This window comes from Watersipora subatra, chromosome 8 (assembly GCF_963576615.1).
Source record: "Watersipora subatra chromosome 8, tzWatSuba1.1, whole genome shotgun sequence".
NCBI lineage: Eukaryota > Metazoa > Bryozoa > Gymnolaemata > Cheilostomatida > Watersiporidae > Watersipora > Watersipora subatra.
Window position 1 is genome coordinate 13099501 of NC_088715.1, and position 26656 is coordinate 13126156.

General features: G+C 35.3%; 1 long non-coding RNA gene across 2 annotated transcripts in view; it reads left to right on the forward strand.

Annotated features, from left to right (window-relative positions):
- Window positions 1-10910, forward strand: part of LOC137401688 (uncharacterized) — a 170038-nt gene extending 159128 nt beyond the window's left edge. For both annotated transcript variants that reach the window (XR_010979375.1, XR_010979377.1), the window contains one exon: window positions 10448-10910. This is a non-coding gene — a long non-coding RNA (uncharacterized lncRNA). The remainder of the gene's footprint in view (window positions 1-10447) is intronic.
- The last annotated feature ends 15746 nt before the right edge of the window (window positions 10911-26656 follow it).

Below are 26656 nucleotides of genomic sequence, written 5' to 3' on the forward strand. Positions count from 1 at the left end.
GTAAAGATCACCATTATAGGAACGGCCTGGCAAGCCTAGCGTCACAAGCGTTTTGCTGCGCATGTTACCGCCGGAGTCTCGCAATCGATATGGGAACCAGGCTTTACACTCCCCCATCTCACTAGTAGTAGCCTTTTCATCTAAATAAGACTACTGAATTTGGCACTAGTCCAAACATCCTGTGCCAGCCTTCCATAAATAGCATAGGATGGGTAATTTACTAAAGGTCCAGCCACAGGTAACAATTAATCGTTCTTTCTGACCGAAATCACAAAACTATATCATTCATCCTAAAATGAAAATAAAACATCTTATTCTTTGAATTCTGAGTAAAATTAAAATTTACTTGTTCTTTGTTTGCGCTAAATTATAGACTGAGATCCTAAATATACGATGGCATAATTTTGGTAGAATATGTTAACTCTGTGACCCGTGATTAATGTTTTTGTGTAGTTACCTAAGCCTGGTTCTCATATACGTCGCAAAGCACCGGCGACAGCACCGCAGGCTATTAGCGGTGGAATGGCAATCTATATATGCTCCGTGTACCACCGGTAGCTGCCAGCGTCACACAATAGTTTAGCGCTGTTCAAAAGGCTGTAGGGAAAACCTACCCGAAATGCACTGGTACAGGTGAAGGTCACCATTATAGCAACGGAATGACGAGCGAACATTTTATTTGATTACGCGATTATGTTTAGCAATGCTGATTTATATGTGAACAGATGCCACCGCGCCTAACGTCGCAAGCGCTATCCTGCGCAAGTTACCGCCGGAGTCTCGCAATCGATAAACCAGGAACCATGCTTAAGGTGAGCCGTTATAAAGTCAACGTATGCCAGCTTGTCTAGAACCTTCTATTGTGTAATTAGGTAATGATGCGTCCTGATCACGGTTACAATTTTTATAAAATTATAATTTTATTACTAACTTTTATACATAATTATAATAATAGCGCGTATATTAAAGACAACTGTGCTCATGTCATATAGCAATTGTACAGAGTCTAGTCTGTTCATAGCAGCTCTCCTTTCCATAGTGTTTCCATTGTAATTGACAAGCTTTGTTGTAAACGCCGTTGTCGTGGAAACTTATTCTATATCACTTGCCTCGGAAGAGAACTAAATTGGATGATGTACTAAAAAGCAGAGAGGCGCTTATAAAAGGTTTGAAAAGAAAATGACAATCAAATTCCAGCAGAAGCTTTCAAGAGGGGAACTTGAGATTAAATTTTTTTAACCCTATGCGTACCAAGACCGACCTTTGTCGGTTTACGAGCAATGTCTCAGCGTACCAAAACCGACAAACCCGACATTTTTGCCGTTTTCGATAGACCTTTTTTAAAACGTTTTATTTATTTTAAAATTAACGTTAAAAATTAAAATTAAAAATTTGAGCAGTTTCAGTAAATTTTTTACTACTGTTTTGACGCTATAAATAATAAATTTTATGCGCATGTGCAAAAAGAACACGTTGTAAAGATTAGATCTTTCTTTATGGAAAACTGATCAACATGGACGGACGTGATAATTTGAGCTCGGCTAAAAAAATTTGTTTAGAGGATGATATCGACTGGTTCGAAAGTGAGGAAGAGGATTTCAGGTCAGAAGAATGTGGGGAAGATGATGAGAGTGAAAAAGAAGATCGACAGAGTGAATCTGATGACGAAAGTGAGAGTGAAACGACCGACGTTGAACCAGGGAGTAATTTCGGATTTCAAAGAGGAGCTGATCTAAAACCGAAAGAACTGCATTTTGATGAGAGCTTGGCAGGTGTACAAAGTCGAATTACTGGACAGATAAGTATTTTCAATTATTTACAGCTTTTTATTACATCGGCCATCATGAATGTTATAGTTAACGAGACAAATAGGTATGGCCTTCAAAAACATGGCGATGCATGGGAGTCTGTCGATGGCAAAGATATTTGGCGAGTTTTTGGTTTAGTTTTGCTCATGGGTATTGTCAAGAAGCCTACTTTGTTGTCGTATTGGTCTACCAATCCGTTATTATCAACGCCAATGTTTAGTAAAATGATTTCGAGGAATAAGTTTTTAATGGTTTTGAACAGTTTGCATTTCACTGACAATTCGGAAAACCCTGATGGCAATAAGTTATTCAAGCTAGGAAATGTTTTAACCATGATATCTGACCGGTTATCTTCTGTTTTGCTGCCTGGTAAATTTATATCTATAGATGAAAGCTTGCTGGCTTGGAAAGGACGGCTCAGCTTCAGGCAGTATATTCCATCTAAAAGATCTAGATTTGGAATAAAGCTATTTGCTCTCTGCGATGCTGTCTCTGGCTATGTGCACAAGCTGTCTGTGTACATTGGTGATGAGCGAGAACAAGCCGAAGGAACTGGTAGAGGAATCACTCACAACATAGTGATGAAATTAATGAATGGTTTGCTTAATTCGGGTCGTTGTTTATATATGGATAATTATTATAATTCGCCAGAGTTAGCAGCTGAACTTATTAAAAATAACACTCATGTTTGCGGAACTCTGCGTGCAAACAGAAAAGGTGTTCCTAAAGATTTAAAAGTTTGCAATGGAAAAGCTATTAAAAAAGGTGAAACAACAAGCTTTTCTAATGGAGAAAGTATGATTGGCTGTTGGAGAGATAAGAAATATATTTCTGTAATTTCAACTATGCATAAAAACTTGGATGTCGTAGATACAGGCAAAGTAAACTATAAAGGGGATAAAGTTTGCAAACCAGCTGCTATTTTGGATTACAACCGATACATGGGAGGAGTTGACAAATCTGATCAAAATTTGCATTATTATAATGCTGCGCGTAAAACCATGAAATGGTACAAAAAACTATTTTTCCATTTATTAGATATTTGTGTGTACAATGCAGCCATTGTTTATAGAATCCGTAGCGGTTGTAAAATAACTGACTTAGAGTTTCGACAGAAATTAATTGAACAAATATTTGAATACACTGGATCTTGCCGCAAAAACACTGTTCCCCGCGCTTCAACTTCTTCCGCTCATCGATTAGTGCTAAATAGTCCAGGAAAAGGTAAACGAGCTAAATATAGAGTTTGTAGGCGCTGCCCAAAGCGAGCTAATGACAACACCCGTAAGCGAGACGAAACTAGATTTAAATGCCAAGCATGTGGAGTACCTTTGTGCGAACCCTGTTTTGAGCCTTACCATGCTAAATAAATTTCCAAATTGTATTTAAAATAATTTAGTTTATGCAAATGCTTTGTTGTGTTGTTAGCTATTGTACATACACTTGCTGAAATGTCATGATATATTGTAGTTGTTGTGCATTGTTATGTTGTATTTGTTGCCCACGGCCCTCTTCAGGGCCACATATAATCAAAGAGTTCAGTTCTCATATTGTTCTGCCATCTGGCAGAAGGATTTCTCCATCATTTGCCGTTTCTGCTCATAATAAATGTTGCTTCCTGTCTTTTGCTGCTTCACCAACTGTGTGAATACAGGCTCACCACTCAATTCTTCTTGTGCACAACCAGTTAACCTTTGCTGCAGCACACATGCATCCATGTGATCAGTTTGCAAAATTGTTACATGAATCTATAGTTTCAAGAAATGCATATCAATCTGACAGAAAAAAATAATAACTGAATATATAGATCTGAAGTTGCAGTGTTTGCAAGCTGCCCGGAGGAAAAAATCTCAGTCTGTAGGAAAATATTTCAGCTTTTAGATGCATATTCATTTGCAGTTTTATATAAATTTGCACCAGAGTTTGAGGGGCCATGTCCGGTAACTGCAGCACTGCTTGTCGCCATGGCGTCAGGAGCATTTCGTAGGTCTGCACCCGCGATGCACAGGGGCACCTAACTACACTTTTGATGTGCTTGGACAACCCATTTTTTTTGCAAACTCATGTATAAATATGACACCATGCAGATGCTTATCATGAACCGTTTTTAGCAGAGATAATGCTTCTAAAAGTGTATTTGTTATCGAAATTTCATGGTAGAGGGGTGACAACTTCGTCGAATCTGGCTTGTGACTAAAGTGTTCCCAGTCGATGTACAGGGAATATATGGCTGTTTGTTGAAAAATTTCTAAGCTTTCAAATGCATATTCATTTACAGCTCCATGCGAATTTGCATGCGAGTTATAGCCAAGTTTAGACGACCATGTCGCGCCTCCATTATTCGCAGGTTGTTAGAGTCTTGCGCCGAAAATTTCGAGAGGCGTTCCTGCATTGCAACGGAGCTTATAGCTCCGCGTTCAATGCTCTTCGACGATCAGTTTTTTTTGCAAAATGTTGTGAACATATGACTCTATGCAAGTGTCTTTAGTACAACATGGTCAATTACTTTTATCAATTAGAAAAATACAATTGAAAATGGCATACAAAAATAAAAATTTCATAGTTTCAGCAAATCGACATTTTTGTTGGCAAATATTTGTGAGTTATCTACACAGAAGAAGCATCAGCTTGTAGAGAAATTTCTCAGCTTTCTTATGCATACTAATTTATGCAACTGCCACAATTTTGTTGTAAGTTACTGCAGTTTCTATGCGTTCATGTCGGCAGCTCAAATCGCGCAAGTTATTGCACGGTACTCTAGTGGTTTTTCCATCGTAACCGCGCGGTCGCTAAAGGGTTAATATGTGATTATTTGAACAGGTCAATATCTTTGTTTTAGCAGTCGGATTTGGGATGCATTTGATAATAGTGGTGATTGTCTTCTCAAAGATCAGTTGGCTGAAAAGCGAATTTAGATCCTGAAGCTAAAAGGATTCGGTAACACTGAATTCCTTTAGATCCTGAAGCTAAAGGGATACAGTCACAGACTAAAACCCTTTAGCTTCAGGGTTTCAATCATAAATCTATTGTCTTTCAGCTTTAGGTTTTCAATCATAAACATATTCATTGTATTTTAGCTTCACTAGTAAGCTCGGCAGTCCCATTCACCATGAGAGATTGTCATGAGTTATCAGCATGTGCATAATTAACTCTCTTGTTACCAACTTAAATTCTTTAACAGGACATACATATGTATCTGTTAAAACCTAATAATTCACATGGACGTGCGTAAATTGTCATAACAGTTGTGCCACACGGTCTATATAAATATTTTCATATTAAATTAATCATAAAATGTTACATCGGCTGTTGAGAACGAATGAATGAGAACAAACACTTTTCCGACTGTTTCTAAAAGGACTGCGAGTGTCTCCTGACTTCTGACGATTCATTAATATTACTACAATTCGCGGCATTATTATTATTACTATTGATAAAATATTAATAATCTCATTAGTACTATTGCTCAATAAAATTCATCAAAATTTCATAGATCTATAGAATTAATAAAGTTTTGTAGATGTAATGCGTCTAATAAGACTGTTCATTGCTAACAACAAATTACAACGAAAGTTAGTTTTTGCAAAGCAAAACTACCCTTATTCTATCTGTTGTTGAATTCCTTACATATTTGTAAAACTATCACAATGTAGTTTTGTGTATTATTCTTTTGCATTGCTCAAGGATAAGACAGTGTAGTGATTTCCTATGTTCATTGTTTGTAGGTACTTGAGATCAGTGATACCAGTCTTACCTCCTCTCCCCATCTGGTTGTATTCACCTTAATCTCTACTGTTACTTTTATGGATCGTCTTGGCATGGACTGGAGGTGAGTCAAGATCTGCCGGATATATTAGCAGTAGGAGGCTTTACACTCCCCCATCTCACTAGCCTGTCTTGACAAATTGTTGTTTTTGCGGATTTGTCCCCGGATTTACCGCAGAGACTGGTCGCTGGTTAAACGTTGTAATCTTTTTTTTACATAAATTTTTGCGCGAACTTCGTTATAATTACCGATGGAGTGACCGACATAACAGCGCAACCGATCCGCTAAGACGGAAGAGAACAACTCCCTAGAAGTGTAGCTGATGCATCAGGTGCAGTACGTATTGTGACAAGCTGTCGTGTTGCTCGCTCGACAGGGGAACAACTCCGCAACAACAACAGCTTGTCAAGACAGGCTATCATCCCACCAGTAATTGCCTTTTCATCTAAATAAGGCTACTGAATTTGGCACTAGTCCAAACATAGTGTGCCAGCCTTCCATAAATAGCATAGGATGAGTAATTTACTAAGTCTCTGTACAGGTATAGTGTAGGACACCTGGTTGAGTCAGTTCTGAAGGCTATGTTGTGCTGACAAGTAGATATGTTTTCATAGGGCTGTAGTAGAGTAATGGGTGTGTGACACCTCATAGTAATCCAGGTCTGCATATGAAGTAACAGATAAACAAGACCTTTATGCAGTACCCTAAGTTTGACTGGTTTTTGAATTCAGGGAATCCTGCTGAACCAGTTTTCTTTTATCAAGGTTTTTCTTTTTGATGAGGAAAAAGAAAGGTTTTTGTAACTTGTATTTGGTTACTTGTATTTAAAGTATATATTTGTGACACTGTATACACAGTACTATATGTGTATGCAATGTCTACACTCTACTATATTAGTTACAGACATACCTCTATATATGAGTCCTTCAACACGCGAGATACTCAAGATACAAGCTGACTTTTTAGCAAGTTCCTTCCTTGAGATACGAGTAACCTTTGAGATACGAGCCGGTTCTTGATGGCCACTATATAGCCACTATATGGCCAAGTATGCAAAGGCCGCTTTTGAAAACATGATCTTTCAGTATTTCTCCTTTAATCCATTTAAAAAACACTTTTCAAATGGTTGGCTAAAAGTTATCCACAATGTCTGTCTTGAAAGTAAAATCTCCATAAATTAGTGTACATAATGATGTTACATTTTATTGCAGATCATAAAAACTGAATAGGTATTTGTTAATTTTAGAGCGCATGTTCGGAATTGTAACAATTAAATACACCATGTTACTCATAATATCATGTTCAAGTGTTTTTTCACGGCATACTTATAGATTAATTTGTAGTTTGATATTTTTAATAGGAAATATTGCCTTGAGACACGAATAAATTGACATACGAACTCAGTCCCGGAATGTACTGTATTTAGCACCTATGTCGAGGTATGACTGTAATATACTTGAGTGTGATAGGCCTACATATGGGTATGGTATATACCTGTATACGGTAGTGCAGCACGATAAACCGATATCATTCAATGTGACGATTCATTTCCGTTGATGATTTTATATTTTGTCAGTTTTCAAGTCGATATGAATATCAAACCAATATTTTATTAAGATATCGGCGTAGTTTATTTTGCAAAACTTGAGTTGTCCACTCTTCTGATTGAAAGAGGGGACAATTTCTTCTTTTTTAACTGATATTGACCAATATCCTTTCATATCGTTCATGTTAAAGCCTAACATTATATATCGATAGAAGACAACTCCAATGTGCGATTATTTTCGATATTTGATATATCTAGATACCAAATAATCAAATATACATGCAAAGATATCGTGCAGCACTAGTATACGGTATGTACCCATGTATGGTATGTACCTGTATATGAGCCTGTGTATGAGCCTATGTTTGGTATGTACTCACTCGTTCATGGTACACGCTTGTATATGCTATGCACCCGTGAATGGTATGCGTCTGTGTATGCTATGCTCTCGTGTAAACTATGCTCCCGTGCATGGTGTGCATGCATGTATGGTATACACGCATTTATGGTGTGCGCGCATGTATGGTGTGAGTTAATATATGGTATGCTCCCAACTATGGTATGCACCCATGAAGGGTTTTCGTCCATGTATTGTTGAGCCATTATTTGAGGTGCCGTTGTCTTCTCTTGGTGATTGGCAGTTAGTGTTAACATGTGGACAATGCCAAGTGTTACCCGTTACCTTGTGCCATTATTTAGCGTGTTGGAACATTGGATTTTAACAGTTGTTCTCTATACTAATTTGTAGATATGACTAGCACTAGTTAATCCACTTGAAGACTCGCTTCTGTCCACCACTACTACTACTACTTACAGTAAGTATGGCTGCCTGTATTAGTCACAGTATTATTACCTGTTGTTAACATTGCTTGTACTGCACACTTAAATCTATTCATATATTTGTAGCCTCAGGGTTTCAACCATAGACCTATACATTTTATGTTAAGCCTTGTAGCTTTACCCTTTAACTCCTATGGGTTAAGCTAAAAGGCTAAAGGTTTTTAGCTTGTTAGTATTACGGCTGCTAGGTGTCAGAATCCCTAGCAGCCGTAATACTGGCATTCACATGGCTCTGTTTACTAAAGCTGTTTTAGGTAACAGCCTAACCAACCAAATTAATTCTTGCAAACTAGGTTAGACCAGAAATTTCACTTCCATTTGTAACGGATTTCAAATATCTTTACTCTCTTTGTTTCAATAACAATTTTTATTAGAACGCTGTCGTAAACAAACCGACACGACTTGTTTGGTGATAGGTCATGAATGATTGTGATGCAAATACAGGACTTGATGATACTAAACTACAATTATCCAGTTCACTCTGATTCATGAAACAATGATGATTGTGTGTTCGATGGAAATGATGCTAATGTAATTGTTTTTACAAGCTTTTAAAATCGTACAAATTTTATGGTTTTAACCCACAACGGTGAAAGACTGTTTTTTGCTGTTTGATGACATTTGCTGTAAGTTGCCCGTCTTTTTTTTACTTTTGTTTTACCGAATATCATTGCATTATGAACACATTTAGATATATTTAAAAAAAGTTTCAAAACTTTAGCTCGTTAGACAAATTGCCCAGGGGTACTGAGACGCATTGGCAAGGTCATCTAGAGTTCAAAAGGTTAAGGTTGTTAATCCAATACCTATTCGTAGGCGTGTAGCATTCAGTTTTTAGTCATAGACCTATTTATATCATTTTAGAATTAATATTTAGTCATCCTTAGCTTTATATATTCCGTCATAGAGGTATTCATTTGTTGATTGTTTTCATGTCTCTGTAAAATGACCCCTGATTGGTCAATTGTTAGAACCTTTTCCGTACCCATCTTGTTCATTTTAATTGTATATATGTCTAGTGGGGTCCTACCACACAAAGCTGTCGTCAGAATAGTCACTTTTAAAATCACTGTCGTCACTTTTAAATTCACTGTCGTCACTTTTAAATTCACTGTCACTTTTTTCAAATTAGTAACCAAAACAACCTCTTTCTTCACATTCGTTATTTTAATACAAATATCTATACTGGTGGCACTGGGTTGCGTTAAAAATCTGAAACTCGCTCAGTTTGAACTTCTGCTAACCAAAAGCATGGCTCAACCAGCGACCTACACAAACATATTAGTGATGTTTGGGAGCGTTGCTGATTACTCTGCGAAGAGTGACAGCCGTCTTAGGTTTTTAGGGCTATATTTCTTGTAGTGAAAATAGACCGAGATTGTCTTTAATAATCACTGTCAGTCACAGACTTGGAAACAGATTTGCTGTCAATGTCGTGGCATTCCATTGCTTTAATTATTTGGCAGTCTATAAATGCTTGGCCGGATGCTTCAAACCAAAACTAGTGAAGTTTCGGTTGACCGTGGTGAATTATGAACAAATAATAAGTTAGTAAAGGTACGGCTACACGTAACAAAATTTCCGTTGGCTCTAACCAAAATCACGAAGTGATTGAAACACACAGAATTATTCTGCGCTGCTAGAATCGTGCTAGCGAGCATGATCTCAGCAGCTTTTGCAATTAGTATAGTCCAAGAGACGTATAATGACACACAATAAAAGTATAAGTGCAAATCAACATAGTACACACGATGCAACTGCTTAGATTGCGTTATTGAATGTATTTATTGTTTGAACGCTATAGCTACAATTTGTTTATTTTTTAATTATATTTCCTTTTTAGCAGCAAAAGTTTTGAGGTAGAGAATGTTGACATCTCTAGCGCAAACAAGTCAGTTGCATCGTATTTACTATGGTAACTTTCTGTAATATTTTTTGTGTGTGTCGCATTATGTTTTCGGACTACATATATCTTAAAATTTGCTAGAGTCGTGTTCACTAACCAACAATAGCGCGACTTAAACAGTGACATTGTGTGTTCTATGTTGAAATGCTTTCGTACTTTTACTGTGTGTCGCGATACATGTCTTGGACTATACTAATTGCTAAAGCTGCTAGAATCATGCTCGCCAATAATTTGTTTAATCTGTTAAAAGCGTTTCATCGACGAACTCGGTGGGCATGCATAGCTCAAATAATTCTGTGAATTTCGACCGATTAATTCTGCGTTTTTCGTGATTTCGGCCAGAACTCAGAACCAACGAAAAATTCATTACGTGCAGCCATACCTTTAGTAATCCTACTTACGCAATCCTCGTCACCTACATTGATAAATGGTCGTCTCGTCTGTCACTTTTTAAATATCCCTGTCGTCGGGTCGTCAGAATCGTCACAAAACATGGGAGGACCCCCTCTGGTGTCTTATAGACCTATTCTATTTATCCATTGTCAGTTTATATTCTCAGAACCATTTCATTCCTTTTTTAGAGTCGCTTCCCTATGGCTGACATAAAATCAAACCCTTATCGCTCAGTACTCGAAGAGAAAAACTGACAGCGTAGATGTAACAAAGAGATTGCCTCTCCGAAGGCAGGTCAAATTACAGTTCATTAAATGACATTTTATCCATGTATTGCTATAGGATCAACTCATAGACGCATAGGCTTCATATTCATCTATAGCCTCATTTCCTCTCCAATATTAGTTCTGGCTAGTTTTGACGCTTACAAATGGCCGGTTTATACACTCGGACTTGTTAAATTTTTATATGATATTTGTCATTTGAAAATTTTTTGCTTTGACAACAAATTTGCTGTTTTTGTCTTTCTGCCAGATTCTTTGCTACATGCTCATATAAGTAGACATGTGATGAGTAATTTCATAAAACTACCATGAAGCCGCTTCACTCTATTGATATATTGCAATAGAATTTACTCAATGTCAATAGTATGTAGGAATAATAGGAAACTGACTGTAGTTTACTACGAATATTGATATTATAGAGAAATACAGGTCTATGACTATTAAATATACTCTGATGTTAGCGGCTTACCTCCTTGATCTCTTGTTTGTCAAATGTATAACCAATAGGTGGATGGATAAACATTATTGTCAGAGATCATACTAACCATCGCAGCATCGAGAGTGTACAATCTTGAAGTCTTAGAGCCTAACCACAAAATACAAGTCTCTGTGATGGTGAGAGCCACTCGTAAATTGTAAGCGAGTCTTTTTAATGACAATAGAAAAAATTGAAGCAATCTTTCTTAGAGTTAGCATGCATTGACTTCTTCTCAATAATACCAGTTGTTCTCTAATTATAACCCAGATACGGCATTCCAACGTTGAGAAAAAAAACTAGATGAAATAAAAATGGCATGGCTTGATGTTGCGTGTATAACGAGGTAAATAATCATGTTTTCATCAGGACTTATATAATGATTTTATGGAGCATTGCGTGACGTCTCAGCCCATCATCATGTGAGATACGGGGAGTTAGAGATGAGTGAAAAAGGCTAGCATAACTACAAACATTAAAAACAGTTGAAAACATAGGCCTACCATCGACAGCGAGTCAGAAATACTCCATAGTTTAAAAAGAACAAAATTTGACCTAAATTTTCCTTTGGATTAACTTTCGAAATTATAAACCTACTTTATATTGCTTATGAAATGCCAGGTTGTTGAAAACAACATTTTTTAATAAGAATAAATAATATCCAAACAAGCGATTCCATTGCGTATTAGCAAATGATGCCCTTTTCAGTCGATCATTCGCAAACATGCAAATGCATTGCGTATCAAGAAATGTCTTTTTCAGCAAATCATTTGCAAACAAGCAAATCCATGCTGACAAAAATGCATTAACAAAAAGCAAATATAATAGGTTTTGCTAAATACGTTACAGTTTTTGAGCAGTTGTTTCACATTAGCCAACAGGAAGTCAGTTGATATTCAGGGTAGCTCTTCAACTGCAGTTCTCTCAGTAGTGAAGTCTGGCCATATGTGGCTGTGTGAAAGATTATATTTATTTCTGTCAGCCGGTAACTTGTCTTTTGGAATACTGTGACACGTCAGGAAGGTGCTTGTTTGTATTCTCCCAAGCATACTCGTCTCCTTAAAAACTGCCTTATCGTTTTGTCATTCTTATAATATGCAATAATTAAAATGAATATATGTTTTTGAGAACTGCTCACGTTGAAAAGGGAACAAGTTGTATGGACTAATATAACGAATGTCATTATCCGCTTTTTTGTAATAGAAGTTCTGATTGGCTGCCAAATTACATTTAGACGCTTAAAATAGCATACTGTTTCATATCATGTATTTAAACACCTACAGTACTGAGCATGCTGCTAACATGAAGAGTGCTGCTGTTGGTCACACTTATGACAGGGCATCAAAAACACCAGCACAAAGATTTGTAGCACTGTGCGCGTCAGTATAAATAGACCTTTGTTAGACTAGAACCAACCAAAGTGTTAGGATCTTTGTAAGGTCAAAGTCATCGCTCAGTTTTCTTTCAGGTCTTTGGCGCAGTGCTGTGCTTGCTAGCATTGGTGTGTCCTGGCTGCAGCTGTCTACCCCTTCAGCTTCACTATGCATTTGATTGGAGTGTGTAGCCTGGCCTAATGGCCGCTATTTTAATAGTCAACATTTAATCCATTTGCTTGACAGCTAAGGCTATGTTGACTTACTGAAATAGATTGTTTTAAGCCTGGTTCTCATATACGTAGCAAAGCACCGGTGACAGCACCGCAGGCTATTTGCAATGAAATGGGAACCTACACGCCGAGGACCGCCGGTAGTTGTTGGCGGCAACGCAACAGTTTAGCACTGTTCAATTTTTGCAAAAGGCTGGAGGCAAAACCTTTCCAAAATGCACTGTACGGGTGAAGGTCACCATTATAGAAACGGCATGACAAGCGAACATTTCATTTGATTACGCGATTATGTTTAGCGATGCAGCTTATATGTTAACATATGCCGCCGAGCCTAGAGTTTTGCTGCGCAAGTTACCACCGGAGTCTCGCAATCGATAAACCAGGAACCAGGCTTAAGTTAGTGTTTAATACTGCTAATGGATTGGTAGAGGGTGGTTAGGCATGTCAAGAAGACGTGAAACTGGTTGAACAACAAGTAGCTGAACATGAACAATATGGCTAGTCAAGGAGACAGTGGCTGGACAAGCGGAGAATGACTAGCCATTCAGAAAGTAACAAGACACACAGAGACATGGGGCGTGTGAGTGCTTCTCAATATCTGATAGGTTTATGTAATTTTCAACCTAGTTTAAAAGGAGTTTCACCTATTGAATTAAATGAAGTTTATTAAACATTAAAAATAATTAAACTTTTTCGCTAGTGATTGGCAGTTTGTTTTAAATTTATTAAAGTAAAGGTTATTTGAATAGTTTAGACTTTATAATTTACATTGTGGTAGGCTCATTAAATTAAATTCCAGACATTTCAAAAGGACTTGTTTTTTCTTATAGGTTCAAGTCTGTGAAGTACTACAAACAGTTATGTAGTGTTTGTCTAAAATAAAAAGCGACAGATGATTTTTACTACAATATTTGTATGTCTTCTTGGAGTTGTCTAATTAATGTTACCAAATATCTGCAGTAGACATAAAAGCTAGTTATGCTTTTAATTATCTCAACTTTTCTTTGGTGTTGAAAGGCGCCATTAATTTACATTACAGACCCCTTTTTAATGCGGCGTTATGTAAAAATTTAACTAAAATTGACCTCCTGCTAATAATTTTAACAAATACTGTAGCAAATTTTGTACCAAAACCTTTTGAATAATTTTTGTGCAAGTTTTATATTTTCGTATATTGCTATTGTGTTTCGCAAAATATTCGTTTTTTTGCGTAAAATCATAAAATTGCGACTGAACCTGTATTTTATGTACTCAAAGCTAAGAAATAAACACTTTAATTTTTCCAGTTGCCGGCGAGTAACTCATAACTATCCCAGCTTTCTTTAACCAGGTGAAATTAGTTAACATGGGTATTCTGTAAACTTAACGACATGAAGTCTTTGTTGTGGGAAAAAAGGAAATTCAGACATGAATAGTCATGTGAGAGCAACTCCTATTTAGCTGAATATTTTCAATAATCGTCATTACTATAATATAAGCCGTGCCGGTTCAATGTCATGGTTGGAAGTTAAAAAAAGATTGACTCGCTAGGGATTTGAACCCACAACTTCTGGGTTGTTGATTAAAATCCCTGTAGTAGTAGAAGTTATGTCAGCAAAAGACTTGCGAATGAGCAACCTCTGCTAATTAGCAATGTTTTTGCTAATTAGCAAATTATTTGCTAGTTAACGAAGAAGTTGCTAAATAGCAAAGAATTTGCTAGTTAGCAAAGAATTTGCTAGTTAGCAAAGAGTTTGCTAGTTAGCAAAGAGTTTGCTAGTTAGCAAAGAATTCGCTAGTTTGCAGAGAATTTGCTAGTTAGCAAAGAATTTGCTAGTTAGCAAAGTTGGAGCGATGTTGTTGGGGACACTTATGACACATGTCAACAAAAACACCAGTACCTTAATTTTTAGCACTGTGTGCGTAATAGATATACCTTTGTTGAGGCAGACCCGATTAAGACTTGAGCCTTTGGCTGGGTCAAAGCCCTGCAAAAACAGCTAAAAATCCTGTAATTTATTTCTGAAAATTTAATAAAATCTTTATTCTATGAACATGCATAGATCAAACTGAAAGTTATTTTTATTAAAAAATATTTTGGACGTAAACATTCATTTACAAACACTGTACTACTACAAAAAACTACAAATATGTACAATTGTCCCTCTATGAAATGCTTAGCAGCATTCTTTTCGGTAGACTCCAACACTGCAGCGTAACCGTGCTAGCAACCATAACGATAAATTTTCTCCGTATATTCCAAAGTTTTAGAAGTTTATATCCTATCCATCATCTGAATTATTTTGTACTGATCAGAAAAAAGATCACTAACCATCGCAAGATCAAATAATTTTTCTATTTTATAGCTTTGAACGTCGAGCCGTATGTTGACTTGTTTTTTCAACTTCCATTTTTGCAAAGAAGTGGTGATTTCTATAGCTTTTAGCACGCGGCAACGTTTCTCAGATAATCGTTTCATCTTGTAATTCATCGCTTAATATCCTGTTGATGATATTTTAATAAAGTCGATTATTAAAGTATGATTAAAGTATTATTAGTTGATATAAATTTTATTAGCGTTCATATATTTTGTTTACTTGATGTTACTGGCGACAGCTTTATAAATGTCTACCGAAAACTACATAAAAGTTGTTTCCCCTCGCAACAGTTAAATGACATTTTGGTCGTTTCCCCAGTTAAAGGCTTAATTGGCCTTCAATAAAAATGGCCAATTTAGCAAAAAAAGGCCAATACATCTTTTTTATTTGATTCTTTGGTGCGATGCTGTGCTTACTAGCATTGATGTGTCCTGACTGCAGCTATCTACCCCTTAAGGTTTATTACGTAATATCTTTGAGTGTAGCCCGGCATAATGGCTGCTAATTAAATACTCAACATTTAATCCTTTGTCTCCTTGGCTAAGGCTATGTTGTCTTATTGATATAGGTTGTCCAAGTTAGTGTTTAGTACTGCTAGTGAATTGTTAAGAAGAAGTGAAACTGGTTAAACAAGTTGCTGAACATGAACAAGATGGCTAGCCAAGGAGACAGTGGCTAGACAAGCGGAGGGTGACTAACCATCCAGAAAGTAACAAGATACACGGAACGTGTGAGTGCGTCACAATATCTAATAGGTTCATGCAATTTTCAACCTATTTTGCAGGGAAATCATCAATCATTCAATATATAAAAATTGATTAGAACTCTCGAATTTTTGAACTTTCTTAAACTTATGCCCCTGTTTTTAAGTTTTAGTCTCATTGTGACATGCAAATATTCATAGATGTATATGTTAAGGGATGCTCTATGGTTTACTCATGTGTAACGCTACAGTTATACCTCGTCATATGAGTCTCCCAACATACGAGAATATTGAGGCATGACAAAGATTTCTAACAAATATTTGATAATAGATATGATGCAAATGTGAAATACGAGCGGACGAGGCGGTTCTCTACGTGGCTTCCTAGTTGGCCATTTATCAAAGGAGAAGCCACTAAATGGCATCGTTTGGTTTACTCATTGAGTCAGTTTGAAAAGTTATAGAAAGGCTAAAATTGAAGACAAAAGGAAATCAAAAGCAACGCAAAAAGAGGCAAGGCCACGGGTATGTCGTATGTGTGCTGAAAGCCGGCACTTTTTACAACTCGCATATTATTATTAAAGGTGGTTTTGTTCAATGGGTAGGAACGGACTGATTTCAGTATATGAATTCACAGTAACGATAATTTTAAAATAATAACAGTTTCAATAATATAATTAAAATTTATATATTTTACCTAGTACGAATTGATTTGAGATAGAAGAAAACTGACATATGAGGTCAGTATCAGAACACAGGACGCTAGCGTGTTGAGGTCTGACTGTACTGTGTTCACTCCGAAGTTTTCATGGTGTCAATATAAATTTCTCAATAGGACGCTACCATTGTATGTGAGAAATGTGTAAAACTTAGGAAAGCAGAGCGTATAGAGAAATCGTAGCGAACAGAGAGCAGCCACTGCCTAATGGCCATTCTTGTTCATTAGCTCTTGTTGCTCATGGCAGGGATCTCAGGCTAAGAATTACTCGTGCTATTCTTGCTATCCAGTGAGAATTTCTATCAGCATAATTTATGAAATACAATAATGCTAAAACACAAAAGAGCAAGTATAACGCTAATAGCAAAACAAGCAAATGTTATGTAATGTTATGTTATCAAATGCGAGAAAACCAAGGGAGGACAAGTCCAATTTTGTTCTCAAAGTAAATTTAAAGATATCATAAATTGTCAGATCACAAAGTTATTAAAATTAGTCCTGCCGCTAGACTAAAGTTTTTTGATCACATTCAGCTGACCCCCTTTTATATTCGCAACGAGTTAATCTACACCCCTGATAGACTTGGGACTGCTCAATTTGTTTCTAGTTATAACTGTTTATAATAGTCCTTTATTATACTAAAGAAAAATTATAAATAAAATTATTATTTCACTATTACTGTGATTATTCTGCAAAGTTTGCTCTGTGGCTTTTTATTTAATCTTTTGTCTGCTGGTTTTCGTAGGCTGCCAAATTACTTGCACAAGAGTTCTCTCAAAAAGTTTAATTTTACTTTACTTGCGCTAAAATATGCAAGTAAGCCATGCTTCTTTAATTGTTTACTATGTAACTTTTCCCTTATGCGTTAGAAAAGTTGTAGTAGCATGGATTACTGGTAAAACTCGAAGGAAACTCGTCTTATGCACGGGTAGTTGCTCTTTCTTTTTCAGCGACTCAAATATCAATTTCTATTCAAGATGGAACACTTATCTCAACTCAGTTCACCCATGTGTTTCTTTCGTATCACCATCCATTGCTTGAGAATATTGCTTGCCTTAGATGTTTTTGCAACCAACCATCCTGTGTTATCAAAGCAATCTATTGAAATTTTAAAATAAATAATTTTATGAGTACATTTCTAGAACCTACATTTTCTGAGTTGCCTTTTTATAACTTTAGATTTAGGATTTATTATGAAGAGTTTTGTGTCGTTTGCCTGAAACAAAGTGAGAAATGATTTTTTTACAAAAATATTAAAAATATTAAGTCTTCTTGGAGTTGTGTCACCATTTAACAAATGATAGTTACAAAAACCTGTATCAATGTCTGCAGCATCAGACACGTTTAAATGTTGTCAAGCTTTTTGCCACTTTTGAGGGTTTTTGAATATCTCTTTAAAGGTTTAAGATTTAATATTTCATTAAAGAAGGTTTATGCATGTAATTTATACACATTAACCTGTTTTTGCTCTACATGTATTTATTTATAGGTAATAGAACAATTACCTAACAAATTTTAGTAACTTACCTAGAGAATTAGATCTTTACTAAAATCTTCACTAAAACAATACCTGCATTCTGGACCGCCTTAACAAACATTACATGTAATGGTTAACATAGCTAGTTATTAACTCCAAGCAAGCTCTTTAAGCGTGAGTATCGTAACCAATGTAATGAATATTTGCCCAATGACTCCATTGTATTCCGTGTTGCTTAATGATTAAGTTTGCCATCTGGAGGTCCCGAGATGAAATATAGCGCCATGTGAGTTTTTATTTGCTAGATTTTACCTGCTACACTTGGAGACTGGGTTTACCAAAAAGACTAGCATTTTATATACATAGATAAGTAAAAATCTTTCTGATTAGTCTGATGCCAGCATACAACTCTCAGCAAAGTATATATTATTATCGTTTTGTTTATTACTAATATATGTTATGTTGACATCGTTGCTCGCTATAAAATGCTGGGTTCTACGTAAAAAAAACATTTTGAATAAAGTTGTTTTTAAGGGCAAGGCGGAAGTCAAAAGGTTTTTAGGAGCAAGGGCAGTAACTCTAAATTTGGTTACAACATAAAAAAAATTGATAAATAAATTTAGAAAAAAATGAATAAATGAAATAAAATCGTTTTGCAAAATTGGTAATAATGGTTATTTTGTAATTTTACTCGAGGACATGAAGATTTTGTTGTAGGAAATCAATGTAGCCAACTCTATCATGAATGATATTTTGAGAATAAATACCTTATTATACTGATTCTTTACTTTAATAAAAACTGTGGTTAGATAGTTGAAAAATAATTTCATTGTCTGGGATTCAAACTCATGACATCTGGGTTCGTAAGCCGCCATGCTATCATATGTGCTAATCATTGGTTTTGCTCTTTGATGAAACCACTACGCAGATAATTATTACAATATTTATATTAATTATATCAATATAAAATTACATGTATTATTATAAATACTAATTATATTATTTGTAATAGAAAGTATTTAGCAAGTTTTAAAAGCAGGTTCTAGCGAGTAATTAATGTTACTACTGGGAAGTCAATAGATGACAATACCACAGACATTGATGTGTACATCGGTAGCATCGATTTATGATGTAACCTGAGAAATCCATTAAATATTTTACCCTAACGGCTTTCATCATGACATCCTGGTATATCTATGATTGATCTAATTTTTTATACCTGTTAGGGATGTCAAGTGATGTGTAGCACCCGTCAGCTCCTAAGTTCACATAACAGGCTCTAAATACATCTGGGTCTGCCTTTCACATTAACATTCCTTTTTTTTAATGATTCTTGCATGTTGTTATATTTTGTCAATCTTTCAAGAGTAAACAACTTTGAAATGATCAATTTTATGAACTATTTTTTTACATAATCTATGTAGCGCGTGTATTAATCTGTGCATTTCCACACTCTTGACCGATTTTATCCAAACTTTATATTTGTGGTCTGTGCCTTCTATCGGGTCCGAAGATTTATATTTGGTTTTTAAACTTTGCCTGGCTTCTGAGAACCAGCTTCTTAAACACCCATCTAATTATAAATTCAAGAATGTGTATTTACATGCATTAAGGACAATTGATCCCAAGGGAGGCATTCATGGATTGTTGTCCTGAAAGCAGTATATCTGTTTGTTTTTTAAATCTAGTTGCGTGCTGCAGTTTGTCAGATTAAAAATGAAAACTATTCTAGACAACGCCGGCTTAATGTTAGTATTAAATAACTGCTTTTTTAAAATACCATATATTTCATTCGGTATAAACAACTGGCCATCGCAAGCTCAATTATCCAATGGCTTGATGTTTTTATACATCGGCCAAAATTGATTGATTGCTGAAATAGACTCAGTTTAATAATAGACTTCTAATCTGTCCCATAGACACACAGTATGTGGAGATCACACGCGGGGATGCTATGAAGGCTTTGAGAACGTCTTGGCTCATGATTCTGATGCTAAAATATGTTGGAATGGGGCCTTGAACTCCCAGCCATCAGCTTTGTAGTTAGACATACTAACCACTTCACCGATTTCTCCAACCTCTATCCAAAGCTACTGGCTAGAAGTTGAAGTCTGCCGCTGAAGGAGGTTAGGAAAAACGTAGCATTGTGCTGGAATCAAACATGTAATTTTCAGTATGGAAGACTGACACTAACAGCTGAGCAAATCGACAACCCGCTGGCATTCCATAATAGTTGTACATTTAATTATTACACCTGTTGATAACTTGTGGCACACCAGACTCCAAGTGGATTTAGTAGTTATAAATATGGTAAGTGAATGATTACGGCAGACAGGAGTATGACAGGTGGATATACCAAATGTCGCTGGTTTGATTCCTGAACAAAGCAATCTGCTGCGCAGCCTCCAAACATGATTTCAAAAGACGGCCATGACTCTTACTACAGTAAAGACTACCCTGGCAGTCCAGTATGCCATAACAGATCGTCAAGTGTGTCGATAAAGCTCAACGAATATGCAAGTCATAAGTATTCCAAAATTCTGCAAGGTGAGTGTTTAGCCGAGGTAATTGTGTAAACTAATTGTTGGAAGTTGAAATCCTGCGTCGTGCAATCTTTTTTGCACTCTCTTTCTGTTGCTTGAGACAGCCGAACGGACACACCACTTGTTATAGCAAAAACCAGCTAAAATATATCATATGGTGATGCTAAACTTTATAACATCTGAGCTGGTTAATCCATGTAACAAAACTGGTACTTAGAGCTGAACTTGCACCTACTTGATTAGATTTTATCTGAAAGTATCGGTAGTCGTCTACCCTTTGCGATTGTTTTTGGGCATTTTTACCATGATCAAATTTGGTTGATTGTAATTTTAAAAAACAATCGCAAATAATAAAAGAATACCGGCATTTTTTCTGACAAACTTTATTGAAATTGTGTAAAAGTTCATTATTAAGACATTCAGCACCTGAAACTGATGTTAATCCAAGTAACAAGACTGGGACTTACGATTAACTCACACAAAATTTTAGTAACTTTTATCAGAAAGTATCAGTATTTTTCTACCCTTTGTGTTTGTTTTGATATTTGAGGTGATCTGACTGCCAGGATGTTTCAAGATGCGTTGTAGACAAAACTTGATCTCGGTTAAAACATTAAAAAATATAACGAGTGCGAAAGGACATCACTAGTTGTTATCGATGCTATAGTTTGTTAATGTTTCCTTTGAAGCAATTATGTTATAGTCTTTGAAGTTATTCTAAATCTATGACTATGTTGTTATTTAGTAAAAATTCAAACAAAAATTTTCTTCTCCTTTGCTTGTTTCCTCATTACCACCTTCTTCAATAAAGGAGATTTCCTCACATCAGAAAGGAATTTCTATGAAATATGTTGCTACATTATATTGTAATCAGGCATGACCTCCTAATATAATTGATTTAGTAGGAAAAATTTTGTAGCTCACTTAGGCATATCACTTTGGTAGGCGTATTACATATGCACAGTTTTTTTTTATAATGGCATTCCTTTTATAAATGTAATTAGATACTGGTGGGGCATGAAAGCTCCCCAAAAAATATTGCTCATAATAATTATTAAAAGTAACTTTTGAAATGAATTACACAACATGTCATACATAATTGATTTTAATATCCTACCTAGCTCTTCTTTGTTGCTCAACATTTATCACTGCAAAACACAGACAGGGTTAAGCTACTGCGTTCTTCCTGTAAATGTCAAATATATGTCACTGATTTCTAAACGTATACACAAATGTGCGTGGAATCCGACAGCAGGTTTCATGAGCAAAACTCATAATGTATGTACTTTAGAATAAAATAAATGAAAAAATATTTTTTACCATTTTGTAAGTGTAAAATTTAATTATTTTGTTGATTTTGTTATGTATTTTGTTATTAGTTTTACTGAGTTTTTTCGTATTTTTAAGTTCTTCTAAACTTTTGGTACTTTTTGTAAAAAGATGGTCGACTGGCGTACAGTTTTTTCTCTTTAGCCTATAAACTAGAACTTGCTCGCTTTTATGGGCTGGTCTACATGGTCTACATGCATAACCCAACTTTTATTTATGAAGGTAATTTGTGCAGAAGTTAAACTACTTGGTTAAAGTAGTTGCAGATTGGAGTATGTTTCCATACTAATACACTTTATTTGTTAATTTGTTTCAAACAACAAGCATTAATAATGACCTAATAGCAATGCTGTAGGTAACACTTGCATATAAACTGAATTTACATTACAAGTCACAACACATACAGGTTCATCATCTATTTGCGGTTTCAAAATAATTTTGATGTGAGGCTTTAGTACTTTCTACAGCAAAAATTATGAAGCAATTTAAATAAATGCTTGATGCTTCATTGAAAGAACAAAGAAACGGCTGTTTGACTACATCATTACTGGTATGACGGTCTAAATATTTGTTTTTTTCATTTAGGGTTCAAGTGTTTGTGGGTTCAAATTCTGTTTGGCCTACCAACCTTTTAAACAAAAATATGAAAGTGTGTTTTAATACACACCTTTTTGCTTCGGAGCTGTCATTAAAAAGTGAAGTCTTGTTAGCATTATTTGATAGCCTGCTGTTGTACATGTAGGATATGATTCTCATTTTGAGCACGGTAAGTACTCGGTTCAAATCCCAATCTATAATTATAGATTGGGATTATCCCAATCCCAAATCCCAATATAGTATTATTAATATAATATTAGTCCAAATTTGGTATAAATTGTGCTCCTGAATAGCTCCATATTACCCTACTTTGGAGTTGTGTGCACTCAGTAACAAAAGGAATATATTAAACTAGTCCATAACTACTATGGAATTACATTGAGGTAACCAACCGCTATCTCCTCATCTATCATACAGCAAGGCATGGAGCCCATCGAATCACCCATTAAGTTTTGATTAATTTAATTCTTACAAAAAGTGAGTTCTTGAATCTCTGTGAAGCCATGTTTTATTGCTGGAACTGAGTACAGATGAGTAATAGCTACCAATACCTGGCAAGTTGCTTGGTATGTAATTATATTTGGAGCTTAGACTATCTAGCACTAGGGCAATTAAAACTTAGCTTATATGTAATTTTTAATATTGTATTTTAAATTTTGGCAGTCTTATTATTTTCTATCATTATTATTATTAACATTGCATGTTAAAGATTCTGGTTATTTGCTGAAATGAGCATAAGTAAATGTTTGACTGTATCCAGGCTTTGACTGTATTGCTCACAAGGCTGCAACACAATGGTACATGATTGCACACATTCTGTAGGAATTTGTGGATGCAGATTCAGAAGCTTGAGGCTTTCATGTTTACGTGTGTTGGGGACCTATTGATGTTAGCCCCAAATAGCTTGTAAGTATGTCTAAACGCGCTGTCACTGGATTTAAGATGATTTTAAATTTATTGGTACATGATATGCTATTCGGTATGTGTGAGACATATAAGTTTTAATTGCGTAAACCTTAAAATTATAGTAGAAACATGGTGGTTGATTTTTTGTACAAAAACAATTGTGCAAAGCATTCCTAAGTGCTATTGCCCTAGGACCTTTGGAAATATTGTCATGAATTAAGGCTAAGATAGTTCAATCCAGTCTTCATGCCAAAATGGTTTGTGTAAGCTTAAAAGGTTTTAATTGTTTAGTTCATCGCTCTTTGATAAACAATAACTGTGTCTATCACAAATCGCTGCGAGTGGCATGTAGATGATAACTCCAACCTAACAGATATGCATAAAACTAAACAAATGATTATTGAGCACCAAACTCCACAATATTTCCGTGATAATTACTTTTCAACATTTTCTCAAGTGAGCACTTTTAAATTTTGCATCGAAAATTCAAATTATTTATATAAATTTAAGTAATTTAATGGCAACTTGTTTGAAAAGTCAATTCCTTACAAAGAATATTTAAAAAATTTACAAAATCTTTTTTAAATATCATAGAAAATAATTTATCATGCAAATGAATTAGACACAAGGCTACAATGGTGTCTTAATATTTGTGCATCTTGTTGTTTTTGCAGAGTGAGATTGCACAGATTGCGAGTGTGAGAAGTCTAGGGTTCAAATCCTTGTCAAGCCTATCATGTTTTATCGGCTTGACAAGGATGTACTGAATAGTGTATGATTAGTTCGCAAAGATGTAAACCCACTTATCATTTCAACAGGATTCTTTTTTAGTTATTAGTCATTGCACTGATAACTCAGAGTGTTATAGTGTTTCATATCAAATTTGGTATAGAACCATCCAGAGCGCAAAAGATTGCTTCGGCCTGTTTATATCGGTAATATATATTTCTGAGTTCCGCACGAAGTAACGTCCCCAAAACATCCAGGCTAAGTGAGGCGTAACTTGATTATTTTAATCGTGCCTGCTGTCTGATATTGTTGCTTTGTTTCAAAGGTAAAATTATCATTCATGCCAACAATACATGTTTTCACCATACTGGAACTACACTTGAGGTCCCGGGTTCAAATCCCGGTGAAGCCATAAAACATTTTGAGGAATTATCTTTAAGTTCGCTTCCATATTTGCTTTGTTGTTGTTTGGGAAACACTACCAAGAAGTGATATTTTGCTTGGTTAATGCAAAGCTTGATGGTCTAGTGTATACGATTCGTGTTTTGGGTGCTGAAATTGGTTTACAAAAAGATTTATTTACTCGCTATAAGGCCATGTTTGATTGCTTCAACTGAGTACATACGAATGAATACCTAGCATTACCTTGCAGCCTGTTACTTTCATACATAATTATTTTAACAGTTCATTCTGCGTTATACCAGAGCAACTTCAAACTAACTTACCGTGAAAGATAGTTCAAAGTTTCCAACTTGCACTAACTTTCATGATAAGTTAGTGCAAGTTAGTTAAGGAATATATTTAAATTAAATATATCTTTTTAGATTTACTTTTCAATTTATACTAGCCTCACTATTTTTGTCAAAAAAACTGAAATATTTGAAAACTTTGCAAGTTGAATATTTAAACATACTCCCACCATGGAGTAAGTGTCCACCACAGTTTGTCATTGTATGTTAGAAAGTTGGTTTGATGGAATGGACGTAAGTATAGGTTTAATTGTATCAGCTTTATAATTCGCATTCTGTTGAAACCCTTATAAGATAGTTTAAACACAATGAAGTAAGATTGAGTGCATTTTTCAAAAGAATCTGTTTGTGCGACTGCTACAGTCGGTGCTAGCATTGAATATTTCATGTTCGCTTGTCTAAGAGATGCTTGATGTTGACACCTAATAACTTGTAGGTACGTTGGAACACGCTCTCCCTACATTTATAGGGCATTTATATTACATATGTAAGTCATAAACTGTTCAGTACATGTGAGGTATCTAGGTTCCGATTTCACAATCTTTAAAAATTTCATACAAAAGTGATACCTTTCTTTACAGAGCCGATGAGCTAAGCATTGTTAATAGCCATAGCTCAAGATTTCCAAAATTATTGTAAAGTTTGCGCGCTGTCTTTATGCCAAATCAGTTTATTTATGATGAAATTTTATTTTTAATTTGCCATGGTCTTTTTACAAAGCATTAACCGCAACTAACATATATCCTCAACATTGACATGTAGAAGATATTTCCAAGTTTACAACAATACGTAAAGCTAAAAATGCCTTTCTGAGGTCACGTGATGTAACCTAAGATCAAAGTGTCTGGGTTTAACTCTATTTCTCTATCTTTCATATGTCGTTTGACATCACAATCTTGTTTGTGAGTTACATGTATAATTATATTCCTTCCAATTGACGACTTACTCAAGAATAGCTGTTGAACAAATATGGCAAGCGTCTCACTATCTTTGCCCTGTTAATGTTTTCTTTGAAGCAATTATGTCATAGTCTTTGAAGCTATTCTAAATCTATGACTATGTTGTTATTTGGTAAAAATGCAAACAAAAATTTGCATTTTCTATGCTTGTTTCCTCATTACCACCTTCTTCAATAAACCAGATTTCTTCACATCAGTAAGGAATTTCTATGAAATATGTTGCTACATTATATTGTAATCAGGCATGACCTCCTAATATAATTGATTTAGTATGAAACATTTTGTAGCTCACTTAGGCATATCACTTTGGTAGGCGTATTACATATCTATTGTTTTTTTTATAATGGCATTCCTTTTATAAATGTAATTAGATACTGGTGGGGCATAGAACCTCACCAAAAAGTATTGCTCGTAGTAATTATTAAAAGTAACTTTTGAAATTAATTACACAACATGTCATACATAATTGATTTTATTATCTTACCTAGCTCATCTTTGTTGCTCAACATTTATCACTACAAAACACAGACAGGGTTAAGCTACTGCGTTCTTCCTGTAAATGTCAAATATATGTCACTGAATTCTAAACGTATACACAAATGTGCGTGGAATCCGACAGCAGGTTTATGAGCAAAACTCGTAATATATGTATTGGGCATATTATGTCCAATACATATATTGAGAATTTTTAGTGACTTCTGGCTATTGATCAAACTTGGTGTTAGGGAGTCACGATGTAACTTTTAATTCTTCATATCTCCAATCTCATTGAACGTCATTGTTTTATTTGTGAGTTAAAATTATAATTCATACAATTGATGACTGACTCAATATCAACTGCTAACCAAATATCGCGAGTTTCCTACAAATTAAGTGCTGGTAATACCTTTTTGAAGTAATTATGTTATAGTGCTGAAGCTATCCTAAAGGCAAGCAATAATTTGTTGTTTGATTTCAATGCACTC